General features: G+C 41.4%; 1 long non-coding RNA gene across 1 annotated transcript in view; it reads right to left on the bottom strand.

Annotated features, from left to right (window-relative positions):
• Window positions 1-24666: 24666 nt before the first annotated feature.
• Window positions 24667-25108, bottom strand: part of LOC309349736 — a 381203-nt gene continuing 380761 nt past the window's right edge. The window contains exon 3 of the long non-coding RNA XR_014160150.1: window positions 24667-24721. This is a non-coding gene — a long non-coding RNA (uncharacterized lncRNA). The remainder of the gene's footprint in view (window positions 24722-25108) is intronic.

Genomic DNA, 25108 nt, shown 5'->3' with positions numbered 1-25108 from the left:
TTGGTACATGCTTTATTCCACATGTATTCATTTAAACACCTGAAGATTAGGGGGTCCTAGTTATATTTGCAAAGCAAATGAAAATGTAAAGTTGCAGATAGTCCTACAGCCTACATGATGCTAATATTATAAGCCGTCTATGAGGAGGGAAGCAAGTATTAATTATATTGCTTGGTGAGGTATTTTTCGAAAAGGATGCACAATATATTTAAAGGATCACACTTCACTCAATAATACACACACCCAATTATCTAAGGACAATTTCCAAGCTCCAGCCTTACCATTAATCCTGCAAATGACTCCAACTTCTGTGCAACCTGAAGAGACCGCCCAGCTGAGGGTTTTTAATCATTCACTTTAATGTGCGTGTGTCAGATCAAACAAAGCCCATGTAACATGAAATTTAACATCAAAAAGCCTTTTAATTCTGGACAGGGTTGTTGTTGTTTTTTTTAAAAAGGTGGGATTTATTGTGTCACAGGTATCACCTAATAAAGCAAAAAAGGGTCCCAAGTCATTTTCGTGGACTTGGTTGGGTACTTGCAAACTAGGAAAATGAATTTACTGTTTGGTACATAATTGCTTCAAAAAATTGACAGATGTTAGTGGAGCTTTACATCTACTTTTACTTACTCTGTCGGCAGGAAATTTTGATGAGAAAAGGCTGCCAAGACTTTGGGAGAGCAATTAAACGACAAGCAAATTTTAAAACCAAGTTAAAGATTTGTGTCTGGATTTAGAGTTGGCTGCAGCAGCTGTGCTGCTTGGCTTCTCATTCATTTAGGCATTTATTTATTATTATTATTAAACCAAACACTTTTCTTCTGCACACCCAAGTGGAATCTACACACATGTTCTGAAAATGCTTTTTCTTAAAGCATATTAAAAAATTACATTGAATTTTCCATAAGGCTTGCCGTCGCCTCTAGTGTCACATTGTATATTGCAATTAAAACACACTTAAAACGTTTTATTTGCAGCTGTATAGATGAGTCCCCAGCAAGAAAAACAGATTGTGATATCTGTTGTGTCTCCATTGACTGGATAGATGAAAATTCATTTCCACACCTGGGATCACCCACTTCATGAAACTCAGCATTATTGGAGCTGGAATGGTGCCATAATAATTATCAAATGGAGATTTCTCAGGACAACCCCCTGAAAACAACATAATTTAAAATGTTTCACTTCTTCCAAAAATCACCATATGGTTTATACCTGATAAAAAATATTGTCACCCCTATTTCTCAAGTGTTCAGATATGGCCATGTTTCTTATTCTAACAACAGTGCAAAGTTAGCACCATGTGTGCAGGAAGGTTGGATCCTATAAGGGTTACTGCTTGCATGTCTGTTACCACCTGCAGCTCCTCATTGTAGTTGGATTAAGATGGGATGATATGCATGGGGGGATATGCTAACTTTCTTGATTGATTACTTTCACTTGCACAAGAAAACTTCCCTTCTCTCTATACCCCTGGGCTCCACCTGCACACACACACCCCAAATCTGAACCGGGGATTGAAATGCACAAAGGGCCCCCTAAAGTTTGATGTCACCATGACAGCAAATTTCAAGTGAGAAGGATATAGGCTGGTTTCTGCAGAGCTGAGAAATCCACTGATCACTGGCAACAAATGACTCTGAATGGCATTCAGTTTGTTTTTCATTTCACATTTGCACAATATATACCCAAAGCGTGGGAAGATTAGCCTTCCCTTGGTAGCGCAAAACAAGAAGAGCATAAACAAGGTCAATGAAAATCAATATTGGGATTTATGTCTCCCACTTCAGCCTAACTATCAGTGAGGGACATCTACAGTATGAAAGAAGAATTAAGCTTGGCAATATCAAATCAGAGTTTCTCTTGCTTTTCTTTGAAAAAGAAAAGAAAAAAGAACACCTCTCTGCAATTCACACCGAGAGAATATCCATACAAATGTGAAATGAACTGTTTGCTTTTTAGTATCACTGGCCAAGGGCATGAAATGAGAGGAATTTCAAACAAGATACCATCACTTGATAAAAGCTGGTGTTCAACAAGCACACTTCACATAAGGACATAAGCACTTGTATCAATTTTGTCACTTCGGAAAGCAGCAGAGTCAGAACATACCTACTAACATTTATCAGACGGATTACCGAAAGAATAACTTTACTTCTATTATCAGTTGGATATGTAAAATATGCACAACACTTTCATAGTCATGCATCTTTCATCGCAAGCATTCTGAACGCAGTGGGTTCACTACTTGATGGATTCACTACTTGATGAATATATATATTGATGTACACACACACACAGAGAGAGAGAGAGAGAGAGAGAGAGAGAGAGAGAGAGTGACTAGGGGCTGTGCCCCTGCTCAGTCTGCTTGCACCTCATATTAACCCCCTAGCCTCTTCTTCCCACCCCATGCAGCTACATTGGTACCTCGGTTTGCATACGCTTCAGGTTACATACGCTTCAGGTTACAGACTCCGCTAACCCAGAAATAGTGCTTCAGGTTAAGAACTTTGCTTCAGGATGAGAACAGAAATCGTGCTCCAGGGGCGCGACAGCAGCAGGAGGCCCCATTAGCTAAAGTGGTGCTTCAGGCTAAGAACAGTTTCAGGTTAAGTACGGACCTCCGGAACGAATTAAGTAGCTAACCTGAGGTACCACTGTACTAAGTTCCCTTTTCATTTTCCTGACTCCATTTCTGAAGCCACTTCTCTCTTCTGTTCTGCAGCCCTGCGTTCCACCCCCATTTTTTTTGGTGGCACAGATTATGGTTAGGTGGTTTGTAGTAGCAGCTGATAGGCATGGGTTTTGTAGGTGGATGGAGCTGAAGGAAGAGAAAAACAGCTGCTTATGAGACACTCACAAACAGAATGCAAGTTCAACAGCACTCATTTGTTCTCTCCAGCAATTGGTATTCAGATATCTACGTCCTCTGATACAGGAGGTGGCACACAGTGGTCATGCCTAGCCTTGATGAGAGCTTGATCCCCCATGAATTCATGAATTGCCTGTTGAGAAAAACAAGAGGACTTGCAAGAGAACACTCAGCATTCCAACCAGCCACCTTCCTGGATTCTCTATTACATCCCCTGCTTTCTGTCTCCCCCCCCTTTCAAAAAGTATCTGGCATGCTTGGTCCCTTTTGGTCTGTTTCCCTCCCCCTCAAAAAACCCTATTTTTGTACTTCTGCCAATCTTGAGGTTCTCTCAAGCCTGCTGATACCTCCCTCTTATGTGTGGGATGGTTGTGGTTTGGCAACATAAGGTTCCAAACTCAGAGAATGAGGTCACTATTCATATACAGTGGTACCTCAGGTTACAAACACCTCGGGTTACAGACTCTGCTAACCCGGAAGTAGTACCTCGGGTTAAGAACTTTACCTCAGAATGAGAACAGAAATCATGTGCTGGTGGCACGGCGGCAGTGGGAGGCCCCATTAGCTAAAGTGGTACCTCAGGTTAAGAATGGTTTCAGGTTAAGAACGGACCTCCGGAACAAATTAAGTTCGTAACCAGAGGTACCACTGTATAGGATTATGGATTCATTTGCTGCAGGATGCATTCCCTGCCTTATCAAAAGGAATTCTTTAGGAGCTCCTTGAGACAATTCCTTTCCATCCTCCCATTGGAAGTAGCGGCTGCTAGAAGCCCATGCTAAATAAAGAGGGGAAGCAAATATATTGAACGGATTTAAAGGAAGTGTGATAATTCAAAACACGCAGGATAATTCGGTGAGCTGGGTTCCATGAGCATAACATCATTTCATGATGTGAGCCTCTTTCAAATTTTAATATTTCCTTCGTCCAAAATCTGCAGCATTGGCTACTGATTCCTAATAAAGATTATATTCTTTTATTGTTATTATTATTCCAAAGGGCTTATTAAAAGCCAAATATAAGCGAAGCTATAAAAGGGGAGGAAATAGAGAGTTGGAATATGCTTATTGCTCAGGGAAGCAGCAATTTAAGAATCGTGTCATATTACACAGAACCCCAAGGGTTGATGAGCAGGGATTTCTCCATGTTTATTTTTAGCTAGTAAGAACTAGTAAATAAAATAATCAGTGCCTGGATTTGATTCTTAACACAGTGCTTAAATATATTCCAAGAGCCAGGTCTTTATTTATTATGGTGATGTCACAGACTAGCTTAATTTTCTGTTTTTAAGCTGCCCTCTGAGAGCTTAGCATTTATAAGACATTTTTCAGCATATAAACTGAACAAATTTGATCTGGCAGTTGTTAGGACTGAATAAAAGAAAAAGACCTTACAGTGACAGTTTTACTAAATCACTTTAGCAGCAGAACCCTAAAGCTGAAGTTGAAAAATATACTATCTCTTCAAAGGATCCTAGGTGGGAATGTCATCTTCTATGACACTTGGCACATTGTTGTGCTATTTTGCTGAAACTTTCACGAACTTTTAGGATGGTGCCTTTAGAAGCCTCCTAAGCTTTCTATTTCCTGTGCTTTCGTTGTAAGGTTTTGCGGTTTTATGTGCTGTTTTTCTATGAAGTATACATTTTGCTTATGACTTTGCCTGTCACATACTGAACACATTGCAGAGATTTAAGAAATCAGGATTAGCATGCCATGAGATGCTCAAGGAATGGAAGGATCAGCTGAGTTCTATTCTTTTCATGCATATCATTTTCTTTCATTGTTCCTTTCCATCCCATTGCCACATGGGAACAGCAGCAGACCCTCCATGCCCCTATTTCCCAGGAACAGTCCCGGATTTACAGAAGCCATCCCAGTTTCTGATTTGATCCTGTAATATCCTGCTTTTCCTTAGGACATTCCTATTTTCATTGGAGAAATGTTTGAGGGTATGAAGCTATGTGATTAATATATTCCGTTCCCGGGGTGGGGTGTGGCTTCTGTTTCCTTTTTTATTTTCTGAGCAGGGGGCCATGTGAACATATTGTCCTTTCTAGAGCAGTCGTCTTCAACCAATTTCCATAGCAGATAAACAGGGATTCCTCAAGATACGACTGGGTGTGAAAATGGTTCGTTGAAGGTAGAAATTATGACCACAGACCAAGAATAGAAAGAAGGGGGCAGATTTTTGTGCACTGGTAGAACAAGCCCCAGCCTTGCTCGCAGAAGCTTTGATGTTCAATCCCTGGCACATCCAATTAAAAAGTATCAGATAGCAGAGGATGTAAGAAGAGTTGCTGTCAGAGTAGACAGTGCTAGAGTATATGGACCAATAGTTTCACCTTCTGTGTGGCAGCTTCCTAGGTTCTTAAATTTTGTGTAGAAGAGAGAATGTTGGGAGCTATGGCTTGGACCGGTCATGATTTTGGGAGTGAGCAAAGCTGGGCTGGCTGAAATTCCCTCTCATATGAAAGCAGGGGAAGACGTTGGTCTTTTAGATTTCAGTAGTGTCCTGTGTGAGGCCAAAATTTGATACGCCTCCCCCTGCTTCTCACCTTCCATTCTGCTCAATTCATTAAATCATAGTTGTGATGCCCTGTGGCACCACTAGGCCCAGTGCAGCAAAACCAGTCACACCATCCTAAATCCGTCTGTGGTGAAAGGCAAAGGATTTCTGTCCTCTCTATTGCGTCTTCTCATCCCTATTTGAGAGGACATCCTGAAGTCCTCTGAAAGCTTCTGATATAGATAAGAGTATAGAATTTTAAATTACAGAAACAAGGGCACAGCATGAAATCAGTTTGATTTATTTAAGAGCATTTTTCAAAGTCAAACAGTACAGAACGCTTTATCACAGATTTAAAAATGCTTAAGGAAGTACGATCTCTCTCACGGACACACTCCCTTTCTCTCTTTGCTGAGATCTATTTTCTAACATCACAAAATATGGTCAAGGTTTCAATATTTTTCTCTCTGGAAATGTTGGCACTCTCCCCATGACCCCTTCATCCCACCCCTCTTATCCCTGGTTTTAATAATACACACACTTGATGATAAAAAGAGCAAGCACTTGCGAATGCAGATTTATATGCAATTTCCCTCATCATTCTCTCTCAAATCACAATGGAGCATGCTGAAGAGAGCGTTGTAGTCTGTTCTGATAAGTCCCATGCTATTGTCAAAATTGAGCACATTGTTCTTTTTTGTGGCATCAGGGCTGGTTGATACTGCATTTCCATTTCTTACCATTCAAGGTGGCATTCCAGCTGGCTTCAATTAGCTGGTTTTCAATTGCATTTGGACATCCCCACACATTACCCATTGCCAGCGGTGCAAACATGGGCATGGTTTTTAAAAAGGCATTTATTTACTTTTAGTGCTTTGGAACATTAGACCCTTTAAATCCTAATATGCCTTGCTATGCTCTTCTGATGGATCTATCAATTTGATTAGAATTCTACAGTCTGTCTAAGATAGATAATACTTTATTCGGCTATAAGCCCACAAGGTAAAACAAATCAATAGATAAAAATAGCATTTTACAATCTAAAATATCAACTAAAATATTTCAACGCATAATCTCCATCACACTATTCAGATGTACCGTATTATGGCCTTGAAGATAAAGATGGTGCATAGAGTTTACTAGATTTTTAGTAGTCATGCAGCATTCCATGAAGTCTTTTATATGAAAGAACTGAAATCAGGAATCTGGCAACCTGTAATGTTCTATAAGAGTCAATGTCCTGGAGTAGATAAGCTAGATGTTATTCAGGTGGTTTAGCAACAATTTCCAGAATGATTGAACTCAGAATCCTTGATCGGGGAACAATGTATAAGGGGCAATTAAACAAGATATGATAAAGGGATTCTATTGATTACAGTCTGTCTAAAAGGCTGAAAGCTTTGCCATTTCCTGTCTGGTGGAGGGTGGAAATGAATGGCCACTAGTTGCATGTGCAACTCTTTAAGGGTCAAAACTGGGAAACACATTTAGGGAGTAATACAATGCACAAAATAGGGAAACAGGTGGTGCTGTGGGTTAAACCACAGAGCCTAGGACTTGCCGATCAGAAGGTCGGCGGTTCGAATCCCCGTGACGGGGTGAGCTCCCGTCGGTCCCTGCTCCTGCCAACCTAGCAGTTCAAAAGCACATCAAAGTGCAAGTAGATAAATAGGCAGGAAGGTAAACAGCGTTTCCGTGCACTGCTCTGGTTCGCTAGAAGCGGCTTAGTCATGCTGGCCACATGACCAGGAAGTTGTACACCGGCTCCCTCGGCCAATAAAGCAAGAAGAGCTCCGCAACCCCAGAGTCGGTCACGACTGGACTTAATGTTCAGGGGTCCTTTACCTTTACCTTTACCTTTACCTTTACAATGCACCAAAAGCTGGCATAAAGCAGTGTAAATTAAGCCATCATAAAGTTACACTAGATCTAAATTCTGCTCAGCAACAGGGCTGCTGCTGCTGCTGCTCTGCCTAAGCCCAGTGGCAGAGGAAGGGGGTGCAGGGGGTATGGAGCACCCCAGGTGTCATCACTGAGGGGGGTGACAAAATGACAAAAATATGAGGTGGTTTTTTTTTTTTTTTAAAAAAAAAAGGCTCACGAAACCTTTTAGCTCAGTCAACAAACATAATGAAACGTGGCTGGCACTGGGCGCCACACCACGGGGGCCAGCACTTACCATGGGGCCTGCAGCATGTCTGAGCCACGCATCTCTCCTGGGAGTGATGTGGTAGCTTGAGCACCTGAAGGCTCCGCGGTGCCTGAAACGGCAGCGTGGAGCTTGTGTCTGTCCTCCGCCTCTCCCTCCGCCACCCTACAGCTGAGGGGGAGATGGTGGAGAGGCTCCATGCAGCGCGCTCTACCCCCATGGGCACCAGGCACCTGAGCAGCTAGCTACACCGCTGCCTAAGCCTGGCAGAGGGGATAAACAAACCCTTAAAATAATGTTCTCTGCTGGGTTGCCAGGTCACATGACCAAGCTGAAGGGGCTTAAGATCCTCTCTGGTCCTGCCTGTACCACACCCTCAGAATGCTTCATTGGAGGGACTTTCACTGGCCTCAGCTCAGCCAGCTGAGCCCTAACTGAACCAGAGATCCCCTGCATCCTAAGCTGCTCATCCCGCCAGCTCTTGCCATAAGATTTCCCCCCAAATATATGGTAATATTTACATAACTTTATTTATGTATATAAAAATATAAATAAATGACAGCTGCAGGGAGTCAGGTCTGGAATGGGACAGTGGTATAGGTGAATTAACTCTTCCTCCTGTCCATTTTCCCACAGAAAGCCTCCTTCCTTAAGCTTCTATTTGTCTGCAATTTGAGCACAGCAAGAAGTAATATTTTATTTATTTGATTACGTATTTCTTCACAGCGGTTCTTTTCTTTTGTAAAAAATGGTGTGGCAGTTCGCATAGATAAAATTACTGTGGGTGGCAGCACAAAATGGCTGCCATGGGCAGCAAAAAGAGAGAGAGAGAGAGAGAGAGAGAGAGAGAGAGAGTTGCTGGTAGTTCATACTGCAAAAAGCCCTGTTTATTTATAAAAAATTATCACCCGCCCTTCACCTAGGGCAGGATACAACAAGATAATCTACAATTATATGTACCATTAGAAATGTAAAACAAGAACAGTGGTACTTCGGAAGTCAAACGGAATCCGTTCCGGAAGTCCATTCGACTTACAAAATGTTCGGAAACTAAGGTGGAAGTTCCTGCAGCCAATCGGAAGCCATGGAAGCTGTGTCGAACGTTTGAGTTCCAAAGAACGTTTGCAAAATGGATCACTCGCTCCCAGGTTTGTGGCATTCGGGAGCCAAAATGTTTGACTCGTAAGGCGTTCAGGATCCAAGGTACGACTGTAAAACCATTCAAAGTGGAACAGAGCAGTAGAATAAAAGAAGCTGGGATCAATAAAGGATACAGGTTGTCATGTCCCAAAGAGGTCCGACCAGGCTGACAGTGTTCACACAGCAATAGTTCCCCTGTTATGGAGAGCGCTACTGAGCTACAGACCCAGGTGAAACAAGATGGTAGCGTTCAAAGAGGGAACAGTTTCTCCTCACCTGAGTAGATGTTCTCAATTATTCTATTCCAGATTGCTCTAACTATGGTTTACGTAACATATGTAGATCGCTTTGAACATTCTAAATGCTATGTAATATTAATATTATTTTTTATTACCTTGCAGCAAGATAAACCACATTCCAGGAGACCCACCTGGAAAGCACATGGGCTGAAAGCTCTCTGTTGGAGAGGATAAATGACTGGTGAGCTATTTTTACAGGCAAAATTAAATTCCTCTTTCAGCTTTCTTCAGCATGAATTGTCTGCCATGACTTCAGTTTGACCTCAATAGCCAATTTACTTCTGATAAGCATTACGCTGTTGGTAAAACCGTGTCTTCACCTCCCTATCTTCTTTTAACTCTGCGGCACCAAATATCACAACATTTACTGGTTATTATTGGAGCTGTCATTTTTCTTTTTCAATCTAATCACATGAAAGGCGGAACTTTGAGCAAAGTGAGAACTCTTCCATAGATGTTTTCCCTCTCATCTGTGATCGTGAGCCAAGGATAACATTTGACTCAGATGATACTCAAAACTTGCCTGTATCATATTAGATAGAGATGAGACAACCTCCTACTGGTCCAAGTCAGCCTGGTCTCAATTAGCTCAAGGAATTCTGCCAGATCCATGCCCTCCCTTTTCACTAGTCATATTCCACTGATGAAGCAATAACCTCTTCTCCACCATGAGTGATGAGTGCTGGATTCCATGGTGTCATGTGAACTACCATGGAACAAGATGATTTACCTGAATAGGAAAATGTTGTCTCTCCCAGTGGCCAACTTTATTAACATAAGGACATTTATTTTCTGCCAAAAGGTCTGTTAACAGTTTCTGCAGGGGTTTTTCCCCCCTGATTCCCAGCAGATGTCAATATTTTCTCCTCTTCAAAGTATGTGTAGAAGTCCTGCATATTGTATGGATCAGAGATGGGGGTGAGTGTCAGGCCCAGGGGCCTTCCTATGTGGTCCTCAGGCCACACTCCTCAGGATAACCCATCCGGTCTACCCAGGCCACACTCCACACCATCTCTGCTTTCCAGCCTCTTTCAGGTTTTTTGGGCTGGCTGTGAAGTGTCCTACAACTCATAATGTCTCTTGCTTGCCTGCAAGGAGGATAGCAAGGGATCTATAACGTGCAAAACCAGCCAAATATACAGAGGTAAAAGTTGTATTCATTATTCTGCCTACTTTTGCCTCTGGCACCACCCGCCACCAACATGTGGTCTAACGGACCAAAAGTGATCTTCATTTAGTAGGCAAAATTTTTTGTTGTGGTCATTTGCACAATCATCCTGCGCTTTCTAAAGACTTTAAACAAAAACACCCAACAGCATCATTCTGAAGGGCCTTTTTCTATTTAAGAGTGCTGAAGACAAAATCAATCACATTTTTTTTTATTTAAAAAAACCTTTAATTCCATGAAATTTGTAGTCCAGTACATTTTATGTGGCTGAAGCATAGCAAGTATAAATCCGGAATTAGGTACGTATTTTCATTTAACAGCTGATGAGAGGGGAGAAAAGTCATCTTTGGTTCCAAACATTAAATCTGTTGACCAGGCTTAATCCATTCCACAACCAGGTGCACCGTCAAGGTACAGCCAGTTTAATTATGAGTAGATCAATCATCTGCACCTGGATTCTATTTCCCATTACATGCCATGGTAGGTTTAAACACTACATCAGTCTTCTAGGTTCTAAAATATATATATGATAGAAATTTGACGTGAGTAAGATAGATGGGGCCTAGTTTATTCATGGTGTCGTTTCCCATCAGTTACATGCCTGATAGTGTTTGCTTACTTTACTTTGCATATGTTACCCAATAAATATGTGTTAAAAGACTTAGCACCATTCTGATCTTCAGGTGTATAACTGTGGACATAGTATTTGGTTCTGTGTGAATTTTGATACTGTTATGGAAAAATCAAGGTGTCCCTGCGGAATAAAGGAAGGAGTCCAGCCAACCAGAGCAAATAGCTGTAGACCAAAGTTTATTGCGCAATAGGTTCAAAGAGCAAATTTGAACCCCGAGGATGGGGTGACAAAGACTTTTAAAACGTTCCCAGAATACAGTTCGTACAGCATCATTGCTACATCACTGACATGTCACAAAAGGGGAGGGGTAGACAGGGGTTACACTAGTTCAACCTTGGCAAACATGTCCAGACAAGTCCTTGGTACAAGATTAGCATAAGCAGACATGGCAGGGCAAGACTCAGGTATAAGATTAGCATAGACAAATATGTCTTAAGTACCCACCACCCAAAAGTACAATAGAAGTTCCTTTGCATGTCTGGAGGCTGAGGCGAGTCAGGTGATGAGATTTGGCTTCCTTTGGCTAACAATGAGCCCAGCAATTGTCATCTCTGAGAACTTCCTGGAGTCCTTTTTCAAAGGGAAAATAGCTTTGGAATGGAGGAAACTGGGAAAGGAGTTGATTTTATATTATTTTTAAAGCTAGATAACTTCCCTGAGCTGTCAAGTTGAAAGGATACATTCAGGCATAATATTTGTAATATTTAACTTCAAAGATGTTGCCCCCCCCCCCGTAATTTCCGTAACAGATACAGATTCTGAGTATCCAGAGGTCAAGTCTCAGAGTTCAGGTGTGCAAGCGATCGTTGCCCACACATCCATACTCAAAACATCTCAGTTGTGATGGGGAAAAGGTTATATTTCTTAAATGCAACAATAAAGAGGATCTGCAACCAAATTAAGCAAATCAGCCAATCAAAATACAGTCCGTAGTTCCCTGTCAACAGTGGGATCAAATCCCCAACATCTCCTGGCCATGTTTACAACAATTGCAGCTTCTGCCTCCTGTTGCCGTGTTGAACCTGTTAAGTACTGAAGTTCTCACCCTGTGCCAGCAGGGGGATACTGTAGATAGTTATGCAAATGAAGGATCGAAGGTGACATTCAGTGATTGGTTAGTTTTAGAAAGTTGCAACAGTTACCTTGTTCTGGAGCTCTATATAAGCAGGCTGACTGAGCTCTTCAGTTCATTTCTGTTCTGGCCTCAGAATAAACAAGAGCTGTTTGAAGAATCGCTGTGTCGTCTGATATGTTCGCCCACAACTTAACAGAACCTGTTGAGTTTCTGCCGTCCATGCAGCTGTTAAAGCACAAAACCACAGAAGTCCTACCAGGAAAGGGCAGAGAGACTATTATTTATCTAGACCTTTATATCCATCCCCACCCCACCCCCCACAAAGTGGCTTACAACATAAGCCACCTAAGATAACATAAACCAGGGATGGGCAAACTTTTTCCTGTCTCTGTAAAAAATGTTTATAGTATCTGGCATATACAGTGCAGCTGCTCTGTCCTGCTCACTGTGTGTATTAATATAGATATATATTGGCACTTTTGATTCTCTTAGCAGGCAGTTAGATGCATTGTCCAAATCAAACTACGAAACTGCTTACAGCTGTTGGCCTTCTCATTTGCCTTCTGAAGTATAAAAGGCCCACATAGACAGTTTTTTACCCCATAGACAGAACATTCATCCATGCGTACTCAGGTAGCTGATGAGTCTGATAGTTACCTGGGTATGACAGTTACACACTACACAAATAATGGCAGAGACAGCAAATCCAGGGAGGCTATTCCCAGTGTCAAGTCTTTTATTCTTGATAGTTATTTGCAGAATCCCAAATGCACGGACTCGAAAACAAATTGTGAAACATGAATAGTGTTACAATCTGGTGTGCCAACCCTGAAACCAAAAGCAACACATGATTCTACGCAGTTTCTCTAATATGCGTTAAATAGGTGGGGGCCAGGATATTAGAGGAGACATCATTATACATGCATAATTACTTTTCAAAAATGGAAATCTGTCAACCATCTCTTTGGCAGTGCACATCCAGTTGATAGATCCAGAATCTTATTTCCGGATGTGGGTGGCCTCCTTAGTTCAAGATGAATGGGTACAATCCAGAGTTGCAACTAAGGCAATGATTCTAAGCAGCCTTACTTCAGAATGATGAATACCATAATCAATGTGACTTACACCTGAGGAATTGCTTGGAATTGAAGTGTTGGGCTCTTAACTGTGTGTCTGCATTCCATTGATGCCAATGGAGTCGAGGCTTCCTTCTGTGGGTTGCAAAGCTCCACACTTATTCCAACGGTGCCCACATTTGTTCCTGCAAAGAGGAAGTTGTGTTGCTAACTGTCGATGAATTCTTATGAAATGCTTCATGGAATGGGTTCCAGAACCACACAGGGGGAAAAAAGGCATAAAGGAAAAGCAGCACAAATGCAAAGTCATGACAAACCATGAATATATAGATAGCAAACAGCTGAGCCCTCCAAAATAGGCTGCAACCCTAACCCCACTAACCTGGGCATAAGCCCCACTGAATTCACTAGGACTTGCTTCTGAAAAGACATAGATGCATAAGCTATCAAAATACTGCTGCATTTGGATTTAGGGAAAAAACAGTCAGTCTTAAAAGTTCAGGGTGAACTTCATTTCTATTTTATAGTCTGAAAATTTGCTTGAAGTTTTTGTTTAACAGTCTGTAAGATTTTAAATACCCATCTGTGGGGAAAGCCCACATTTTTCTGCTGGTCCACAGAACCTCTGGACTGAGAAGCTAGGCATATTAGGCACTAGAAGATAGTTACATACCACAAGATATTCCTGTGCTTTAGGCTTATTCCTACTGCCACGTCTGTATTTCAATACAGAGCTTTGTTGCCGGGTTTACGTAAAACAAAAGGAAACAAATCAGCATTTGCCAAACTTCTCCAGTTAAATTCTCATCTGCCCAAACTCATTATAGGTTGCCAATAAGCTGGTAATTATATATTGTATTGAGTGTTTTGTGGTTGAACTATTGGGAAACATCTCCCTAGGTCTAACAACACAGTCTTCTCTGAGCTGGCCACACAGTGTCATCTTAATGGTCCCAAGGAAGCAAGCCTTGCATAAAGAGCCTGACTGACACCAATATATATTTAATAATCACTTTTGAGGCAGCCTCCAAGAAGTTTCCGTCATTTCACTGTGCCTTTGGGGTCTGCACTTCACCCTGGCCTTCAGCCCTTCGCTGGATGCTATTATAGTCCCGAAAAGCTGACAGTACAGCTATTTGTCCATCAGCAAAACAGCTACTCTGAGGTAATTAGTTTTTGATTTGGGCATTTGTGAGGCTTCTTATGTGCTAAAGGTACTTCATCACCAACTCATTATTTCCACCTGGGTGAGAATTGCTCACTTCTGTTACTCAGCACCAGTTCTTTATTTCCCATTATTATCTAAGCAAGTATAGTAATTTGGCATCACCCCCCTTCTCTTCTCTTATTCTGAAGATGCTTCCTATGGCAGATTCCCCTCCCATGTTATCAGAATTTCAGTCATATAAAATAGTTTGTGTTAACTCAGCTAGAGCTAATCATCTCAGAATGGATGACAGATTCCCAAGAGCATCATTATATACTGACAGAGGTCCTCCTCCAAGGACTCAAATCAAATCTTGAAACAGTCTACATCATCTGAGAAGGTAACTACTTCCATATTCTGTTTTCAGTTTTGAGATGGTGATAGGTTTGACAGTATTTCTGGACATATGCACTTGGGGAACCCAAACTGGTGTTATGCACACTTTTAGATTTCTGGCAGTATCATCAAAAGGCAGGTTGTCACTGGAAGATTTTAGGGATCACTGTGGGACATATTAGAAAGCGTAAGTTAGACATGCTAGTACAAATGCTTCTGTTATTTGGTCATTGATTCAGTTCACATGTAAAGATGAACCTACCTAATTCACACTTTTTCCATAACAAGAGGCAAACCAAAATATAGCCATTCATCAAAAAGTGCACTTCTTCAAATTTTGCAATGCAGTTATCCAGTCAATTAGCGTGTACAAAAAGGATGTACAAGGGTAAGATGTGCACATAAATGTGTACCGAAAATAACATGCAAACATTATCTTAGGGGAGGGTGCACACAAAAATGTCTATTAGGAGCAAGGTGCACTAAAATGCTTATGAATTTGTGTCATAGAGCCTTGACATCTGTGACAGAAGAGAGGCTTAGAAGGATGGAGTGAAAGGAGAGCATTTCTAAAATTGGGCAGAAATTCACTCTTCTGTGCGTCTGATTTAGCATAGCACCTATCATCTGGAGTGCAATTGACAATCAGTAAAACCATGGACCAGGAAAGAAGGGTTGCCATGTGTCCTCTTTTTCCAGGACGTGTCTTCTTCTTCAGGGATAAAATGTCTGACCAGGTGGATATTATTTTTTTATTATTATTACTGTTATTATTTCATTTTAAATTTGTCAAAATGTCCCTGGCTATACTTTCTGGATGAGCCATAGGCATAACTAGTGGTTGAAGACTTGATTTCCTCTTCTCTTCTCCTGCCCCCTCAGCAATATATCATAGCTTCTATAGCCTACATATAGTAGGGATATTTAAAATGAGAGTCATCATAGCACCCTCTTTTTTGCTCTTCAAAATATGGCAACCCTAACAGGCTACCAAGGCAGTTCTGAAACTGATATCTGGTACTTGGCAATAGAAGAAGCTGCTTTTCACTGAATCTGACCACTGAGTCATCTAACTCCATATTGTCTACCAGGGCATTCCACAGCCTGGTGCCCTCCTGGTCTTCAAATCCCGTCCTTCCTCACCATTGGCCGTAATGGTGGGGGCTGGTGGGAATTGCAGTTCAAAACATCTGAAGGGCAACAGGTAGGGTAAGGCGAGTCTTGCAGACTGGCAGTGCTTTTTCCTGTCCTACCTGAAGAACCTGTGACCTTTTGCATGTCAAGCAAGTGCCCTGGAGTGCTGTTTGAAGGGCTTTCTGGTCCAATTCCAATTAAAGATGCGCAAGAAGAGAGAGCAAATGTCTTGAAGCTGTCCATCAACAGTTAGCCGCTGAACACCAAGTTACAGCCTCTTTCTCTCTCTTATTGGTTTTATAAATACAAAGTTATAAACAAATAATCAAAAACTACACCCATATAAAGAAATTCCTCCAAATCACAGGACTTCCCCTCCATCCCCTCCATGGAGTCCCATTATCAACATTTATTACTGCATATTCTTCCATACTCTAATTTTTATTAAACAATATTATCCATGGTAGTTGTTAAACTACAAGGGAAATTAAAATCCTGCTAATGTTAAGCAGACCCCTATCTGCTTATAGGGGTCTCTTAAGTATCTTATCGATTTTTCCCATTCTTTTGTAAAGTTTTTATCCTCTTGGTTCCTGAGTTTTGCAGTCAATTTTGCCAATTTTGTCCATCAGCTTGGTTTGCCATTCTTCTCTGGTAGGGACTTTGTCTTCTTTCTGGGCTAGTAACACCCAGGCGGCTGTTGTTCTGTACATAAAAAGTCTTTTCTGGTCCTTTAGGATGTTGGTACCTGAAATTCCTAATAAAAAGGCTTCTGGTTTTTTAACAAAGGTTATTTTAAACATTTTTTTTTTTCCCATTTCATTATATATCATCTCCCAGAACGCTTTTACCACATTACAGGTCCACCACATCTGATAAAAGGTCCTTTTTTCCCCCCTTTGCACTTCCAGCAGGTATTTGTACTTGTCCTATACATTTTTGCTAGCTTAGTAGGAGTCATATACCACTGATACATCATTTTCATATAGTTCTCTTTCAAAGTAACATTGCACTCACTATGGTGAGTTGTATTGTTTTTCTGTTAAAATTATAGTTGTTGTTGTTTAGTTTTTTAGTCGTGTCTGACTCTTCGTGACCCCATGAACCAGAGCACTCCAGGCACTCTTGTCTTCCACTGCCTCCCACAGTTTGGTAATTATTTCTAAATGTCAATCTATGTACATAGAATCATAGAATCATAGAATCATAGAATCATAGAATCATAGAGTTGGAAGAGACCACAAGGGCCATCGAGTCCAACCCCCTGCCAAGCAGGAAACACCATCAGAGCACTCCTGACATATGGTTGTCAAGCCTCTGCTTAAAGACCTCCAAAGAAGGAGACTCCACCACACTCCTTGGCAGCAAATTCCACTGTCGAACAGCTCTTACTGTCAGGAAGTTCTTCCTAATGTTTAGGTGGCATCTTCTTTCTTGTAGTTTGGATCCATTGCTCCGTGTCCGCTTCTCTGGAGCAGCAGAAAACAACCTTTCTCCCTCCTATATGTGACATCTTTTTATATATTTGAACATGGCTATCATATCACCCCTTAACCTCCTCTTCTCCAGGCTAAACATGCCCAGCTCCCTTAGCCGTTCCTCATAAGGCATCGTTTCCAGGCCTTTGACCATTTTGGTTGCCCTCCTCTGGAAACGTTCCAGTTTGTCAGTGTCCTTCTTGAACTGTGGTGCCCAGAACTGGACACAGTACTCCAGGTGAGGTCTGACGAGAGCAGAATACAGTGGCACTATTACTTCCCTTGATCTAGATGCTATACTCCTATTGATGCAGCCCAGAATTGCATTGGCTTTTTTAGCTGCCGCGTCACACTGTTGGCTCATGTCAAGTTTGTGGTCAACCAAGACTCCTAGATCCTTTTCACATGTACTGCTCTCAAGCCAGGTGTCACCCATCTTGTATTTGTGCCTCTCACTTTTTTTGCCCAAGTGCAATACTTTATATTTCTCCCTGTTAAAATTCATCTTGTTTGTTTTGGCCCAGTTCTCTAATCTGTCAAGGTCGTTTTGAAGTGTGCTTGTGCAAATTTGGGGAAAACATTTGTCCTTTCTTGTCCTTTCTTTTATGTTGCATAAGTGACCTCCTTCTGCCATAGCCCTTCTTCTATGTCCCTAATGTCCAATACACTTTAGCGAGAATTTCAGGTCAAGAGATGAGAGCAGAATAAGAAGTGATGTAGCACATGTACCTTCCCCACCACAGGCTCTGGCTCCAGGGGGTTGAGGCTCTTGGGCTCCCTCAATCTTTTTTGGGGGGGGGGGCTGCCCCCTTTGGTTGAGGCCAAATGTTGTTGTTGTTGTTTTTGTTTTTTTAGAATAATGTTTATTCAGGTTTTAAAACATTACAAAATGAAAATAGAACACAATACAGAAAAAAACAAGACATTTCCAAGAAAAAATGAAAAAATAAAAAGCAAAAGAACAAAAACAGCTAAAAAGGAAAAAAAATGGTTAGAAAATACATATAATCAAAAAAGAAAAAAAGAACAAGTTAAACCTTTACATGATTTTCTTTCTATGCCTTATTTCCTTGCCCTCCTCACACCTCCCCTCTTTGTTTTCTAGTTCAAATAGGTATTTCAGCAAATCCTTCATCTTTGTTCTTATCCTAATAATTTATCTTAATATGCTGTAATTTTCCATTCTCTCTTTCACCAATTAACCATCCACTTTTACTTTATCTAATCTTATTTCTCAATAAAACTGATATATTTAAACTTATTATCTTAAGACATTTCCCCTAGGGTCATAAAAATTCCATTCCATGATTTCTCCATCTCTCATTAAAAGCATTTTTTTAATATATATATATATATATATATATACACTTTAAATTCCCAATTTTCTTCCACTGTCTCCCCTCCCTGGTCTCGGCCCCTACCAAACAGTTCCATCAGCTTACAACAGTCCATCAACCTGGGGATCTCAAATCCGAGGCTCTTAACTCTTTTTCATGTCCCTTCTGCCGATCTTCTTGATAATCTTTAATATTAAAAAGCTGTTCTCGGGGGAGCTCCAACCCAACTATGGTTGTATTCCTTCTTGTCAAGTCTGCCAGATTTCCATAATTGAAAGTAGGGCCCATAAAGTATTCCAAATCTTGTTTCACACTTCTTCCAAGTCCAAAGGCCCCCAAAACTCCGATCCCCTCCTGGCTCAAATTCATATCCCAAAAGTCATTTGATCCCCACATAGGATGATCTCTCCACTTTTCATTTTCCAGATCAAGCCAGGCTCCCATCTCCAAGAGCTGGCTTCTCCTGATTACAGTCATGTAAGGCCTCAACTTATAATCCTCCAATTGTCTCTGTAGGGTTAAAGCTCCCCTTTGGTTGAGCCCCCTCAGTGATCTTCAGAAGTTGGCGCCTCTGTTCCCCACCAAGGACATGAATCATGTCAAAATATGAAAGCTTCTTTCTCTTGTTCATGGTGGTCAATACACAGTTGTTGCATGCTGGTTATACGTCAAATGATAAACTTATCATGCCTATTTGGTGCAAGGGAAGAGTTTCTAGATGTTGGCTTCACTTACATCACCTTTTCCTAGCTCCAGTTATAGCTAAGCAAGCTGGCAACTAGAGAAACTCGCTTCTACCCCCTACAGCTGTACACAGGAGACACAGTGGAGCTTCAACTGTGCTGACTGCCTCTGTTGCATAGAAAACTAGGTAAGCCCCAGACCCCTGAGGTGCAGACAGCCACTGAAAGCAAGAATGTAAGCAAACAAGATGATGGTTCCATATTTTTCTCAAAGGCATTTTTGCGAGGCTCAAAAAAACCTTTCCACGCTGAAATTCCAGCATGTCGGAGATCAGCGTCACAGTGAAGCAAGTTGCTAATATAATCATCCTCAGCTGTTGTGAACTTGGCAAGATCTAGGGACTTAACACACGGTGTGTTGTTGATTAGCCAGCTCGACTATAAGCAACCGTGGCCTCAAGTGAAATAAATGCACAAACAGGCAGGATTACACACTGACAGAAAAAAAATATATTATCAGACAGAGTATGGGGGGGGGGGATACAGTTACTGCCGAGTGGCAAGCATAAAAATACATATAGCTGGGTCTTCCCGCTGCTGTAACTGACATCATCCTTTAAAAACAGCAAAGCTATACTGAGTGATGCCAATTAGAGGTTTCCAGATGCTAAATTCTGATTTAAGTTATGTCAGAGTGTCTTCAATAACTCTGTTCGGAATGAGTGGCTTTAGACATATGTGTTTGCAAATGAGGAGAGAATCATGACTCACAAAGTTCATGCATATATCTTGAGGGAAGCCTTTTGCTCGACTTTTGATTTCAGTTTCATTTCCCCCTTAAATGTCTTTCATGTCAGCTTGAGGGAGTGTTGGAGCACTTAGGTGAGACACTGATAAGAATCTGTGCAGTTAGCTGAAAATGTCTCCTAATTTAATAGCCTTCCCTCGTAGAATTACACCTCAGCCTGATTTGATTCTTTCCAAGAAAGGGAGCTTCATCAGCCCGACAAAATTGTGTTCTCTGTGTTGATGCATAAGCTGCGATGACAGTGTTTTAATCAGGGCAAGGGAAAGGCGGGGAGCTGTTCAGAAAACACCCTTGGATGTTCATTTCTAAATTCTCAAGCAGAGAATCATCCAGCACACACAAAAAGGGGCAATGTCCTTGTGGGCAGTACTATCAGCACATCGGCCTGGAAATTGAAATCAAGAATATTTGTTTTAGGGTAATATTTGAGTCAAAGGACAGTTTAGCTAGAGCCAGTCTCAATATTCTTTGGAAATGTAGGGTCAAAAAATGGGTGTTTATGTTCATTTATATTCTGTGATGTGCTTTTTACATATCATGGTGTTCTATGTGCTGCATTCCTGACAGACTTCTATTCAGGCACTGACCAGATCCAGGCTCACTTAGTTTTACCAAAGTTGGTACAACATGCAAATATTTCTCCCCCCACCTCCACCGCTGTCACCACCCTGAAGAACTTTGGTAGTTTCTGAGTTAACCTGAGGTAGTTTCTGAGTTAACTTGAGTTTCTGAGTTAACCTGAGGTGAGCTTGGAAGAACTTTCTAACTTTCACTTATGGTATTTAAGTTCAAAGAACATTTTACTGATGTGCATGGAATTATCCTTCAGAAAACCAGTCTGCTGCTGGGTTCAAATTAAAGTGTTCATTTTGAAAAGTTGGCCAACTCTACTGTAGAATGTAATCCTATGCACACTTACCTGAAAGTTAACCCCATTGAATATAATCATCATTCTCATCTAATTATAAAGCACGGTGAGCCCACAAATGCATTTAGGTGGGGCTGCCTCTGAAGATGAATCAGAAACTTCAGCTGGTAAAGAATTCAGCAGCCTAGATGCTCAATGGGGCAAGATGGTCTGAGCATATAACGCCAATCCTGTTCCAACTGCAATGGCTGCCAATTCGTTTCTGGGCTCCATTCAAAGTGCTGGGTTTGACCTATGAAGCCTTAAGTAGCTCAGGACTGCAATACCCAAGGACCGCCTCTCCCCATATCAACTGACCCAGACCCTGCAATCATTGCCTGAGGCCCTTCTTTGTGTGCCTCCTCCACAAGAGATCCAGAGGGCAGCAATACAAGAACGGGCCTTTTCTACAGTGGCTCCCCACTTGTGGAATGCTCTCTCCAGGAAGGCTCACCTGGTGCCTTCATTGCATATCGTTAGGTACCAGGCAAAAACATTCCTGTTCTCCCTTTGGCTAATTAAGCAATCTATGGCCTTTTAAATGGGGGAGGGGGGTTGTTTTTGTTTGTTATCGTGGCATGTATTTTTGTGTTTTTTATATTGTAAACTGTGGGTGAATAGGGTATAGAAATTATTATTACTACTAGTACTACTACTTGGCTGAAATAATAATAACAACAACAACAACAACAACAACAACAACAACAACAACAACAACTTTCACTGCAAGATATGGGAAACCGAATATTGAAGGATGGCCGTGTTTCCATTCACATCTTCTTTCAAAAAGTACAAATTAATTGACTTGTCTTTAAATGTGAACCAAACTGGATTTCTCTCTTATCCCTGCTATTCTGATCTCCAACTAACATTTACCTGCGGTGTAATCCTAGACATATCTGCTCAAGAATAAGCCCTATTGAGTTCAGTGGAACTTATTTCCAGGTCAGTGGTTGCAGCCTTTATCAGCCAGTTCCTTCAAATTCAGATGGATCTAGTAGGAGGAAAAATGCACCTCAATTCCATTATCTTCTCTTATGTTATAGAAAAAAGGGGGGGAATGCATGATTTGAAGAAGATTGAACTGCGGGTTGCGAAGCCACATGCCCATGTACAAAAGATTGTCCATGTTGCTTGCACTGCCGAACTCAATATGATGAGCTGTGTTCTTTGTTAGTATAAAAAAGCGTACCAGTTCCTATGTAATATATTATAGGGTTGCATTTGGCTGTTCACCAAATGACCTTCTAAGCTAGCAGAGGGACTAGGTAAGGCATTTCTAACAGAGATAGGAAAATATCATTACTCTTGTATAGACTGTATGCAGTCAATGCACTCTCTGGAGTGTCTATGCATAAGCCTCACTGGTGACTGACAATCCCAGCCTAGTCCTGGATATATGGGTACAGTATTACAGCTTTATACAATAATAATAAAAACTTTAATGCAGAAAGTTCTCCTACCTTCTGAGTATTCGATTCATGTGTGTTGTATTCAAACATGGGTAGGCAACCTAAGGCCCGGGGGCCAGATCCAGCCCAATCGCCTTCTAAATCCAGCCTGCGGACAGCCCAGGAAACAGCATGTTTTTACATGAGAAGAATTTGTCCTTTTATTTAAAATGCATCTCTGGGTTATTTGTGGGGCATAGGAATTTGTTCATTCCCCCCCCCAAAAAAAATAGTCTGCCCCCCTACAAGGTCTGAGGGACAGTGGACCAGCCCCCTACTGAAAAAGTTTGCTGACCCCTGTATTGAACCAATCTTACTATAGCCGATGCTTAACCATCCCGTTCTTGTTGGATGCAATTTGTTAAAAGATTCCCCGCCAACACATATCAATGAAGGTTGATCCATAAGGGTAAATGGGGGGTGTTTCCCCACCAACTTCAGTCTGCCCTCTGCCAGGCCCCACTTGCCTGCCTTCCTACTTGCAGTCCAAGGATGGCACGGCCTGTCAGCTGCCCCTGCCTTAGTCTCAGTGTTGCCCTTGTACAATTCTGCAGGGAAGAGGATGAAAACCAAACCAGATCTACTAGGCTCTGCCTGTCATTGGCTCTGGTTCCGTCTGCTGTTGGCCATCCACCCTACCAGTCCCAATGGGTGCCAGCCTCCGTTGTGACCTATTGTATGCCAAATTCTATTTCTGCGCTATTATCCAGGCTTGATGTATCCGGATATTAAGTGTGTGTGCTGGGAAAATGTGATGCCTCTGCGGTGGAAGCTCTCTCTTGACAGAAGACATGCAGACTGTGTGTAGCAAATGAGAAACAAATGTGGATGTGGAATACAATTCATTAGTTGTGTGGAAAGACTCTCATCCTTCTGGGATTAGTTCGATCCAAGACAAGCGTTATTTCAAATGAGGACCTTTCTCTTGTTAACGTAGAAGTTGAGAGAGTATGGCGGTAAAAGAGATCATTGCTTTTCTCGTTTTGTCTAAAAGTAATGTTGTTTACATATATTTTCTTTTTTTGAGCTGTTAATATACAGTAAGTGAGATTGTTCAAAACTTGGAACAAAAGAAAAATTAAATTTAATCTAGCCTCGCATTTCAGCCTTGCAAAGTCAATCAAAAAGACAATCGGAACATATTGCATTTTGCAAAAGAGAGAGGGGGGAGAGACTGAAGAATTTCCTTGCTTATTTATCTTGCATACAAAGATTGGAATTGAACAAGAACATGAATTGCACTGATAGCTACATGTAAAACAACTTGTAGAAATGTAGGCAGGGGAAAGATGCAACAGGGAAATACAGGGAAAAACAATTAAGTTTGTACAAATCAGTAAACAGCAGCGATAGAAATAAAAATCTGAGAGAAATCAGAAGAGACAGAGAAGCAAACAAACAAAGGGAGGGGAAAACAGCAATTGCAAAATACATAGGGGCTCAGAAGTACTTTTCAAAACTCTAAAAGTAAAGAAAGAGTTTTGTATTCTTTCCATGGGAAATCCATTTTAGAAATGGAGTGGAAATTTAATTTGAGGCTATGGATTCCCCTCCAAGTGGCTGGTCAATACCAAGGTCTGCTTTTCCATGCCTTGCCTTGTCTGCTAGCTACACCTAGGTCACATCTACACCATGCAATTAAAGCACTATGATACCGCTCTGTACAGTCATGGCTTCCCCCAAATAATATTGGCATCTGTTTGTTAAGGTTGCTAAGAGTTGTAAGCAACCTTCAGCTACAGTTCCCAGAGTGTCTTAACAACCTATCCCTCTCCATAGGAAATTCTTGGAATTGCAGCTTTGTGAAATGAATAAGGTTCTCCTAACAATTCGTAGCACCCTTAACTAAAAGTCCCAAAATTATTTGGGGGAAGCCATGTCTGTGTAAAGTGGTGTGATACTGCTTTAAACAAATGGTGTGGATGTGGCCTTTTTCATTTGGAATGCTCATGGAATAGCCAGTAAATCAGAAACTTTCAAGTATTTAGGATAGACCAGGCATGTCCAACTGGTCGATCACGTTCTACTGATCTTTGTTGAAGTCTTCCCAAAAAAAGCTCAATCCAATGGGTAGATCACTGCCAGTTTTTTTATATAGTGGGAGTAGATTGCAGTCTCTTGGGAATTGGACATGCCTGGGATGGACCATGATTTAAATACACCCATGAAGCTTGGGATCTCTCCAGTAGATTTATAGATTAGGTTGGAGAAATCTACTTGGATAAACTTAGCACAGGAGGGCTTGATGATGGTTTTTCTAGGACAGGCATTGCAACAGTACAAAACATACCTTCCATACTCTGAGCCTTTATGTAGCACAGCCCAATAAATCTCCCAGGGCTTCTAAAGTATAAACTTTCTCTCGTTTTGCATCATTCACCAAACAGACAACATGATTGATTTACAGTGGTACCTCAGGTTAAGAACTTAATTCGTTCTGGAGGTCTGTTCTTAACCTGAAACTGTTCTTAACCTGAGGTACCACTTTAGCTAATGGGATCTCCTGCTGCTGTCGCGCAATTTCTGTTCTCATCCTGAATCAAAGTTCTTAACCTGAGGTACTATTTTTGGATTAGTGGAGTCTGTAACCTGAAGCATCTGTAACCCAAGGTACCACTGTATTCTAAAGTCACAAGCAGAAGGACCACTTTTGATTGTGTGGATCAGCCCTTATACTCCCTAGCTGGTTTTCATAACCTTTTCTCACCAGTTGTTTATGACTCCAGGTCCCTCCCCCCCCCCAAGTGTTGCTCCCTGCCCTTCACCAGGTTTCCAGATCAGTCCCACAGATGGGAAAGTGTCTTTGAGAGGTAATATTCTCTTTTATCTGATTATCTGATAAT

This window comes from Podarcis erhardii, assembly GCF_964252035.2.
Source record: "Podarcis erhardii genome assembly, chromosome: 9".
In the NCBI taxonomy this organism is placed as follows: Eukaryota; Metazoa; Chordata; class Lepidosauria; order Squamata; family Lacertidae; genus Podarcis; species Podarcis erhardii.
Note: the sequence above shows the minus strand (reverse complement) of the source record. Positions and strands in the feature narration are given on the sequence as shown.